This window comes from Pithys albifrons, chromosome 1, assembly GCF_047495875.1.
Source record: "Pithys albifrons albifrons isolate INPA30051 chromosome 1, PitAlb_v1, whole genome shotgun sequence".
NCBI classification, from domain to species: domain Eukaryota; kingdom Metazoa; phylum Chordata; class Aves; order Passeriformes; family Thamnophilidae; genus Pithys; species Pithys albifrons.
In genome coordinates, this window is record NC_092458.1 from 108,905,534 (window position 1) to 108,913,995 (window position 8,462).

Sequence of the window (8,462 nt, forward strand, 5' to 3'; positions counted from 1 at the left end):
CAAGTGATTTTAAACAAATGTACATAGTTTCAAACTGCACTCTTTTATTATAGCTTAAGTATTCCATGGATATACCTTAAAATATAGTACCCAATAATACAGGCTGCACAGCACAGAATGAAAAGTTCAAATCCTACTATTTCAAGACACCAAGACACAATTTGAATTCTGCCTTTAACGCCAAAACTTTGTTGTGGTGAGCATAGGATACATTTTTGAAAATGCATAAATACCTTTAGCATTTAAATCGTATCAAATTATTGAATGCTAAGCTCTTGAACACCTTAAAAATGTAATGCTATAGGGTTGTCTCAGTCAGGCAGATTTTCAGAAGTGAATGGGACTGTAAGGCAGCACACAAGGAAACAGCAATGAGGAAGAGGTATCAGTGAATGACCAATTCTCATCCAACCTGCTCTGCAGTAATTCCTCCCCATTGATTCTCAAACCAGCTGGACCTTCTCAATTGCAGTATTTACAGCTTTGAACTTTGGATCCTCAGCATAAGCAATATACATGTCTTAAAAAAATAATTGGACATGAGAACCTATAACATAATATATAATGTATTTGGATCAAAATCTGTTGCAATGCAGCATAGTCCAAATTTAATTTACTAATTAAATTCCAGATGTACATAACACATAGACACTTCCCACTAATTGAAGAAATTATTTTAATGAATGCACCATTAAGAATTTCCACTAATAATTCTACTTCAGGTACTTTTTTTTTTCCCTAAAAAACAAACCTGAGGAGATACAAACAATGACTGCATCTACAGCAAAAAACACTAATGTGAAAAAAAAATTAAAAAAAAGAGTTGAATTCAACAGCATCCATCTACTAATTATATTGCTAAGATATTAACAGGAAAGAATTTGGTTCTATGGCTTTTAAGACCTGGATTGTTAAATTCATAATAGTGTGGGACCTGTATCATTCAGCAGAGCAAAATGAAAACCAGCAAAAAACAGATCTCTAAAATGACTGTGTAGAGTTGAGGAGCCTAGTTTACTGTCACTGAATTTTATTCCCCTTTTCATTTCCAGTAATTGCAGTAAAATAGCTGCTCTTCAGGGATACATTAGGAAAAGAATAGTAATTAAGCTTAGGAAGGTATAATCTGTATAAAAACGAATTAGAACTGAGGCAGTATAAAACTAACATCTTACAGATTCAAATGAAGACCTAGCTGTATGCTGTGAATAGCTTATTCAAAACCACTTCCAGATTTTTAGATGTCAGCTTTGCCACTTTGGACACATTTATAATCATCCTCAAAATGTGTAAGCCTTCAATGTGAAAAATGACATCACTGAGGAGTCAACACTTCCCCTTACCTAAGGAGCCATGCCCGGGAATACAAGCAAAAGTCCTAAACCCAGATAAATAGAAACTTTCTCTATGAATCAGCCACTTAAATGGCCCACATTTTAGCAAAACACATAGTCCACATACTACTTTCTGAGTCAATCCCAAAAGTAAAGAATCCAACGTTCCAAAGGTTTTAAAAGCTAGTTTTCCATCACAGAATTTTGAATTCAAACAGTTTATTAAAAATAAATACATTCACTGCTTCTTAGTTCCTATATGTAGTTTCCAGATAGCAAACAGCAGAAGGACCAGCAATACATGAACAATTCGTTGCTTTAACATGGTGGGCTTGACAGTGTAAAGCAGTGAAATATGCAGCTGGATGTATACTATGGGAATATCTCACACACTCCAAAGAAACTGAACAAAAATATTTGTAGATTATTAGAATATACATCAGTACCAAATTTTCATAAAATGGCACAAGCACCAGTGAAAAATCTCATCAAGCTTCTTGGCCTCCACATTCCTGCGAGGTCAGAACTGGGGTACTTCCAAGCTTATATGACATTGTTGCTTTCCTCTCTCCCAGTCTTTCAACTTTCCTTTTTGATGGGATTAGAAATACACAGCTTGTTCTGTCAAGTCTAAATACTAGATTGATCACTAAAATTATTTAAGCTGGTATTTGCACAGAAGAAAATAAAGAGCTTTAACCAGACTTCTTGGATTTCTTCACTATAAATTAAAAAAACAGAAACTAAATTAAACAGAAAGCAAAATAAAGCATGGCCCTCCCTTAACCACTAAATCATCTGTGGCAACCTGTACAAATGGATGCATTTTGGAACGTTCCCAAGGCCAAACTGTTGAAGCCAGCTTTAAAACAAGATGTGAATTAGCTTGCCATGCTCCACTCTTGACTTAACCCTCAAGCATGTGGTCAAAAATTTACTAGACAAGCAGTGAGGGAAGCAAGAGCTCCATCACTGAACAAATAATAAAATTTCTTACCTAGAGTTTTGCAAAGCACTGCTGACTACCCTCTATATAAAAAATTTAAGAAACATAGCACATTATATGCTCTACTACACAGAGAAAAGTCTCTTGGGAGATGATTACTGTTTCTTAATTTTAGTTGAAAATTATATTTTAATTACTATCATATAACATTGCATTTCTGAGCATGATGCACTATTTTCAACTTCCATCTTCCAATGACATATGAAAAAATCCTGTGTATAAAAATAGATAAACCAGTAGAGAAAACATTTGAGAAGTTTCATCTAGGACACAGGCCCAAGACTCGGAAAAAAACATGACACTGTGTATGAAATTAATGCAAGCAAGGAGGGGTAGTAAAGATTTACTGTCACACTAGAAACACTGTTTTTAACTACTCTAAGAACACTTGCAATAGAATTTTCTGAAAACAAGTAAATCTGAAATACTGTGCAGTAACATTCTGGTCTATGAATACACACATAAACAGAACAGCTCCCTGTCATGCTCTTAATGCTGATGGATAAGACTCTGGCTCAGTTCCAATCTGACACACATGGATATGCATTGCAGCATGTCCTGGAAAAAAAAAAGGCAGTTGGTTTCAAATATGCAGGACTAGAGAAGAACTACCATTCTGTGGAATGCCAGACAGTAAAAGAGGTTTAAAATATAATATAACAAGGAGTCTACAAAGTAGTCTTAATATTATTTATTAAACACTTGGCAGTGTATATCAAATGCTGGAAGATATCACAAGTGGTTTACCAACATAATTTTTTTGTAGTGCAACACAAAATGAGTAATATACCCTAGCTCCTTATTGTATGTTAATATTAAACCATTACACATGGCAGCTGTTTTGTGTTCCATGTGGTTTTCAGTTTCTTGCTGACAGGTGTCCAAATCACAGAAACTATCCCCACATGTAGTGGCAGCTGGCCACACTGTCATCTCCTAGATAGCAGAAGTAAATAAAGAAGGAGTTTGTATACTGGGATGATTAATACAATCATTAGCCAGCTCTCTGTTTGGTTTGAAAAGCAAGCAGAATTTAGAAGAGTGTATTTTGAAGTATTTGAGAAAACTAGTCTTTCTAAATGTAAGAGCAGGATGTTGGTTTGGTATGGAAAAATAAATCCTGATAATTACTTAAAATATTTGGTAAAAAAAAATTCAAGAGGTTTCCTTTAATTTAATGAGTTTTCCATAACACAGCTGTGTTGAAGTCGGGTAATCCCATCATTGTAAGAATTCATTGTAGTACACAAATAGACCTTATCATTCCTACACATTCCAATCCAGACTGTTGTGTACTCTTTTGGATCCTGTAGTCATTTTTCTGATAATAAGTGAAAAGAGTTAAAAGCAAAAAAAAAAAAATTAATTTACAAGTTAGCATTAGATCAAGCATGTATTGTCACGTTTTTACTTGACTTGCACTGGCCACACAAATCAGAAATATTTTCAGCTGCTTATTGAAGCAACAGCTTATTGCACAAGAACTGCTGATATGCACTAAAAGATACAGTGCACTAAGACTTGCAACACAGGTAAAGCAGAAGGTGAGCCTTTGGGAGCTGGTGGTACCTCAGATGTGGTGCTGTCCTTGCAACCAAGTGATCGAATGCCATCGCAGTGAGAGCGGGACAGACCTTGGCTGGCTTTACAGAAACAGTGGCTGAACTGCAAACATCAAACAACTTCACTAAACAGCCTTTCCCAAACATAGAGTCTGCCCAAAATGCCATGATCCAAGCTTTTCCATAGCTTAAAATTAGAAAAGAGAAACTGAAGGCTAAATAGGCTTCATCTCATACAGACACTCCTGTTTTCCCTGCTAACTTCCAGACTTTAAAGGGTTTACCAAACTGTTAAGCTTCTTGGTTGCAGTCTCAGGCCCTTAAGAAATTCTAGACCCGATATTGCAGAAAGGCATGGATATTTCATCCTCACACCTGCTAACCCTGGAGGGAAATATCTTTACAACAATCTTCTGGGAATGCTTTAAAAAAAAAATCCTTAGAGCACATTCCCAAGAAATTTTAGAAATCTTCAAGCAGCACTATGCCTTTGAAAAGAAAAGGAAGCAAAAACCCCCAGCAAAAAACAGGGCAAGTTAATTTGAAGCATATTTTCAAGTATCAGATGTGCTCAACTCTAGTAACTTCTGCTTCTAACACATAGTTAAAGCTGAGCAGTTGCAATGCACTCTACTTAAAAAGGAGAAAAAAAAAGAAGAAATAGTCTACTTTTTATTTTAAGTGATTATAAGAGAAATAAGTGTTGGTTTTTTTTAAACACTAGGTTTAATTTTGTTAATAAATATAAGTATAAGAATTAAAGAATTCTGACTATCTGTTGTGCTGTCTGAATACAGTTTTCTGTTTAAAATTACTTTACAAAACATACAGAAATGTTGACAACTATAGGTCACAAAATATGTTAACTTTTACCCAGCATTATGTTTAGAAGTTACACATATTTATTTTTCCAAGGACTTTTTTAATTAAAAGGGGCCTACATTTATAAACAGCAAAGAGGAATCTAGTACATATACCAGGAGCTCCAAATTACATAAGTGGTGCTCATTTGCTTACTAGTTACAGGTTATTTTATTAAGTGAAGAGAGAAGCAGGTCTCCCTTTCTTCCTTGAGAGCTACTAGGGCAGATGGACAACATGCACACAGGAAGCTCCTCAGTGGCACTACCTTCCTTCTCTCAATCCAGTGACAGCTACAGCAGAAGTTACTCCTCAATATGCTATCAGCAATTTCCACACAAAAAAAATCAGCATTTCTGGTACAAATACACACTATTCAGCCTGAAGAAATCACAGTCCCACAGTGCTTGCTGTGCCTGTGCCTTACAAAAAGATAAATTATCTACCTACAGAAGACAGAACGAAGCAAGCTCGGATGGGAATTGTTCCTCAATAGCATAAGTCACGTACTGACAAGCAATCCAAAGCTCTGCTTTTGGATCCATAAGAAACTAAAGAGAGCAGATGCAGAATCCACTGGGTTGGCAATAAATCTCCCCTGCCCCACAGCACTGTGCTTTGCTTTATTGAACTGGCTCCCTTAGAAGTTCACAGCTGCCCTCCGAGCCTGACCTTCAACCTTCTGCCTGAGTTGGTGTTGCAAGTATATTAACATTTGCACTTTTAGTGCACATCAGCAGTTCTTCATTTTCTTTTTTAATTTTTGGAAAGTTACTGTTTTCTCTTTCCAGCAGCAACATAGCTGTTGAACATACCATAAATATTCAACTATTCAACTGCACCACTCACGAGTATGTCACAGAAAGGGGTACTGACACATGTTATTATTTTATATCATTGATCAGACTATGTGCAGTGAGAACAGCCTGCTATTGTGGTTACAGGAAGCCCATTCCTATATAGACCACTGTGCATAACACGTGCAGATGCAATTCAGAATCAATTAAGAGATCTTTTTCCTAATTTGATATGCATATTTTAAAATTAATTTTAATTAATAAAAGAATACCCAGAAAAGACTGCTGGCTCTTCCCCCTGCCTCCAGAACAATGAAAACAAATGCATAGGAAACAAGAGCACACTTTCTATCCTACTTGGCCGTCCTGTTGACATAGATAGAGAATTTGAGACACATTAGTGAGTCTTGCAATTAATAGTCCCAAACAGTCCAGGCAGGTTTCAGACTCTACCTGGCCACATCCTGTATCTGTATCTGATCACGTTTCAGCTCTGAGATTTCTTTTCCAGTAGTGCAAGTCATGTTTACCTGACAAAGCTGGAGAAGCTCACAGTGCTACCTACTGAAGTGAACACCCTTTTTTTTGCTATTACAATGTCATCTTTATGCTTTTATAATGGCAGTATCACTATGTGTTACATTATAATTAGTAACTATTTAAAAGTATTAAATAAAAAGACACGAGTAAACGATCTTTCTATTTTTTTGCATAAATTTATCTATGGTTCTGTTTATTTAAGCTGATTAGCAATATAATCTGGTTCTGAAATATAAATATTTTCTCCCATTCTGTGCACGACACTCTAATTTTGTTTGCAATATAATAATTATCCCTCTCTACCCCACCATATGTTTTAAAACATAATTTTTTTTCTCCTTATATGAAAATAACTTCTTAAATTTCCACTTTCCATGAATGCATAATTCAAAACTGTTTAGTAGATATTTTATAGTACTTATCTGTGACCAGAAGATATTTAAGCAACAGTATAAGGAAATTAATCTTGGGACCCAACCTGCCATTTTAAAATACCCCAATATATCTCTATTAGGCCAAAGTCAAAAGTCAACAGAAGTGCAGTCTGCTTAACCTCCTTATTCCTACATTAATCAAATCTCATCCTGCCTAATTTTCTTTTGGAATAGGAAAAAAGTGAAATAAGAGAGTAGGAAGAAAAAAATGAGATGATTACACAAACACACACTTCAAGGAGATAGATCCTCTGTAGCTAGATTGTTGAAAAATATTCAGTAAAATAAGGTAAGATAATGCTTTCTTTATGTAAAAGGAAGATCAGTCATATTAATGAAATAGCCAAATGGAACCTTCAGGCCTAATGTAGTAAATCTCCAGCAAACTCCAATTAGTCTTGAAGTAATGAGTCTGTAAATGGTTTTTCTCCCTTTAAGTAATACCTACACTTACAGAACAAAAATGCTAATAACCTGGATGCCATCAAGGGCCAGGTCATTAGATGGCTAAATGCATCATTTATACATTCTACATATTTCAAGATACATGTCTCTAAAAAAAACAAACAAACAAAAAAAATCCCCAAAGAACCCAAACAATAACAAACACACTATAATGTTGGCCTTCAACAGAGTTCCACCATGAAACATTCTATGTCCAGCAGCAGAGATCTCCCTGATGTAAATGGAGGTCTTCAGCAAAAACAAAGAAACCCCAACAAAACAAACACAAAAAGAACTCCAAAAATCAAGAGCCACTTTGTAGTAGTATATTGCGAAACGGTGTATAAATACCAAAATTATCTCAACAGACACTGAGGAAAGGGTTTAAAAAATGCTTTATGCAAACCAAATGTATGCATTATATTAAACTGATATTAATTTATTGTATTTTTTTAAAAAACGGATATTTTGAAATGTCAAAAATTGAGACCAAATGATGCTTACACTATAGCAGGTAAATGCTGTAGATTTTTGACAAATGTTATCTTGAATGCACTTTGCTACAAGTGAAGCTGGGATCTGATCTCAGCTGTACTAAAGTGATGGTGAAACTGAAAGACAGAGTTGATTACCACTCTTCTTCTCCTTTTCCTTCTCCATTCTCATATGTGTATCGCTAAGTTGGAGAGACATCCCAGACTAACTTGTATCAGAGACAAAATCTTATAGAATTTGTAAGAATTGTGACCTCATCCCCAGCTCTGGGCACTGAGTCTTAAACTGAGAGGTTCAGCTCAAGGCAAAGCTACCCTTTTTAACTTACTGTTCTACACAATTTTGCACAACCCAGAACACACCCATGGTAAACAATCAAACAAATTAGCTCAATATCTTTGATCAGTAAAAGAGGTAATAAAGGTCCATCCTTTGTCTGCTTTCTTTCCACATGCTGGCCTGTAAGCCAGAGCTAAAGCAAAGAAAAGGCTACCCAGAAAAATCTGTGCCCAAAAAGAACATATAAGTGTCTACATCCTTCCCCAAGATACCCCTGTGGCAGGCTTTCCTCCTTTGCATGGATCATGCTGTAAGAACAATCCAATCACAGACCAGAAGACTAAGGCAGTAGCTATTTACCTCTTCCCAGCTGCACTAATAAGTTATTTTTTTAGGTAATGTAGACTGAAAGCCACTCCTTGCATTAATTTATCTGCTTCTAGATACATATTTAACACTGAAAAGAAAACGGGTGTATCTCTTGCTGCTACTCAGAGCCTCATGTTTACATCAGGTCATTACTGCATCCCTCCAAAGACCTGGGCAGTTACAGATTGCATTTTTATGCCTCTGTGATTTACAGAGTGCAAGAGGGACAGTTACATAACTGTTTGCTTAAACTCATAATTTCTCAGAAGCCTTGCACTATCCTTTTGTTATCACAATCTCTAACAGGCACATGTAGCATGGATGTATCATGGCATGAAACT